Here is a 3,337-nt window from a genome sequence, read left to right as displayed (position 1 = left end):
TTTTCATAAATTATTTTAGTAATTTAAATGGGTATTTAAAACATAGCCCTTTTCTAATTAATTTTTTCGGACCTAACCATCCCAATTATCCTAACCCAACTACCCAATACACAAGCCCAATACCCTTTACACCAGCCTAATAGCTCTGGAGCCCAAACCAAACAACCCCTTATTAAAATCCGGTAGGTACCCATTTCATACGACCCGTCCCGTTTACCTTAATCCCAGCCGTTGATCTCTCAAGATAAACGGCTCCCGTTCACCTTTCCCTTTTGATTAACCATTCCTAACCCTAATCCCCTCATTTCTCTACCATCCGCCGCCTTCAAACTTTCTCGTCTCTCACCTCTTCTCCTCTCAAAACCCTAGCGCAGTAACCCTGATTCTCCCTTCGATTCCAACCAGATATGGAATCAATCAGAGATTCCCTTACCTTATTGAGTTTATCTCACCCCTGGCTACTCGATTATGGTATTATTTAGTAGTTTTCCTGACATGGCAAGCTAATGTCCTTATTTTCAGATCAAATCTGGTTCGAATCTTTCCCCTTTCTTCATCTATGTTCATTCCTCATCTTTTCGGTGAAAATCTCCGAGGTTTTCTTTAATCTCTATTTACCCTAAGGCTGAGGTTTAGATCTTTCAAGATCTGTTAAGATTTCGTTCTTATTTTGTCAAAAATGTCATCTATGTTTCCGCATGTCTATCTATGAATATTTTTTGTGATTTTTTTTAAATGGTTTTCCGTCTAATTTTACTCACCCTAAAATTAGGCCCAGATCTTTTCAGATCTGTTAGGGTTCCTTAATTTTGAGTATTTTCTCTTTAATATTTTCGTGTATCTATGTGTATCTATGTTATTCCTCTAGTTGTTTTTGACTAATTTACTTACCTTAAAATTAGGGTTTCAGATCTTTTTCTAGTCTGATTCTTTGTTGCTCTTTGAATAATCTTCTGTCCACATTCATTGTATGCATTATGTACCTTATTGTACTGCCAATTTTGTGGTTTACTTAAAACTAGAGTTTGAGACTTTTACTAATTCTCCGTGCTCTTTCCTTTCTCGTATGGGACTGATATTTTCCTTATTCTGTTCAATCTACCATGTTTTCTTTATCTCTTTACCTTATTTGGACTTGAGACTGTTTGTTAATTGATATTTTCCTTATTCTCAGCGTTACTCGCCTGACTACACGCTATTATGCCTTGTTAATTGACTGAACCCTGTACTATCTGTCCTTAAACCAGACTTCAATTGATTATGGGATTATTTTGTTCCCTTGTTTATGTGTGTTTGATTGCTTCCCTTATTTGTTCACTTAGTTGAACACTATTAAAACCCTTCTCCACTTTCCCCTTAGGACAAGTCTCGAATTCTCCTATTCTCACTACTAAAACTTAAGCTCTCTCTCTTGCTCCTGTTCTGATTTCTGCACTAAGTGGCTATTATTTGGCCGGCTGAAAGCCAAGGCCAAATTACTCTGGAACTTAACTATTACTGCATCTTTACTTTCTTTCTTCTCAACTGGTATGCCCTAACCTTTGCAAATTCCTTCTCTATGCTTTGTTTGATTAACCTGTTTTAATTCCTAGCATGATTCTGTCCTCTAACTGGTAACTTGATAATATTGTTAACTTAAGACTAAGGCATTTAGAATAACAGGAATCCTCTCTTAAGTTAGTTTAAGGTTTGATTTGTTTGTCAGCTTTATACCTGTTTTGAACTATGAGCATGTAATCAAATATGTTTGTGCATAATTCATATGTCCTGTATGTTTAATTCAAGTGTTTCTGTCTCTGTGTTTAAGCCATGATTGTTTTAATACTAGCATGAGTATCTAGCTTAATTAGATGTCACCATGTTTAAACTGTATGCTGAACCTATACCTTATTTGTTTCTTGGAGCAGTTCTGCCTGCAACTCTATACTCTGAACTTTCTCTCTTCTGAAATTGAACGATTTCAAAACCTGCCCCCTTACCCTTTGTGGACTGGTTTTCCAAACTCCTACTCTTAGTCATTTAGGTTCTCACCACCCCTAGTGTGAGCACTGCCTATGGTCCTTGAGACTCCTTTGAACTCTGACACATTGGGGCTGGTTTTTCAAGCTTTTATGAACTCTGTGCTGAATGTGTGGTTCTAGTGTGAGCACTGCCCGGGGTCCCTAAAGCTCTTTGGGAACTTTGACACACTGAAAGCCTAGTTTAATGTGTTGTGAATGGATCACTGCTATGCCTCAGAGCTGTTGTGTTTGAAGGCCTGGTTCCCAGGTTTAGATTGGGCCTATGAAGGCTCCCTATGGTGTAATCATTATTATTATGAAATTCATTCATTCTGGGGTGTAATAATCTCTGTAATAACAGATTTGGGGTTAATTAGTAAAAGCTGGGGTGGGGGGTCTATTCTTATATCTTTTGTTGAAATTGGGTAGAAATCCTGCCTATAGGACTTAACTATGCTGATTGAATTATGTGATGTTGCACTGTGTTTAGAGATCCTACCTATAGGATTTTTCATGATCATTTGCATGCTAGAAACTCTGTTCATAGGACTTCACGTTTGATTCTACATTAGAAATCCTGTTCATAGCATCCACACATATTTTTAACTCAATGTGCATTAGTGACCATGCCTATAGGACTTTGTTTGTTTGAGTCAATTATACTCCATGGCAATCTGTTAATTTTTGTCTAAATACGATTAATAGATATCATGCCTATAGGAATAAAAGTCGGTTTCAAACCTAGAAATCATGCTTATAGGATTTAAAACTCTTAGAAATTATGCCTATAGGTCGAAACCAGTTCTGAAACTTAAAAATCCTTTCTATAGGGGTTTAAATTAATTCAGCAATTAGAAAGCATGCATATAGGATCTAAAAGGAATAAAACTGGCTTTATGAGTTAAAATCAGTGCTACACTTAGAAATCATGCCTATATGTCTGTCATTGACAAACTCGTAGAAATCCTGCCCATAGGATCCTTTTAGTCTATTCTAAATTCAAGCGCTCTTGTAAATCACTTAGGCAACGTATCCACAGGACTCATTAATGATTCTGGGTTTAAAACTATGACATACTACTGCCTGAATGCCCAGATCCATGCTGGATAAAATCAGTAGGCAAACGAATAGGTCTTGATGCTAGCCTTAATAAAACTGCCTTTATACCCTATTTTCTCGCATAGATATCTTGCCTATAGGATTTTCTAAATTAATAAGTTTGCTGGTTCAATTGCGTGTTTTGTTGCTTATGTGTGGAGGTTAATATGAGCCTATACTTGCTCTTTATCTGAAAGTCCTATTTGCTTTTGTGTGTCGCCTAGATTTCACTTTTTTAA

Source organism: Nicotiana attenuata, unplaced genomic scaffold (assembly GCF_001879085.1).
Source record: "Nicotiana attenuata strain UT unplaced genomic scaffold, NIATTr2, whole genome shotgun sequence".
Lineage (NCBI taxonomy): Eukaryota > Viridiplantae > Streptophyta > Magnoliopsida > Solanales > Solanaceae > Nicotiana > Nicotiana attenuata.
The sequence above is the reverse complement of the archived record's forward strand: the minus strand, read 5'-3'. Positions refer to the sequence as shown.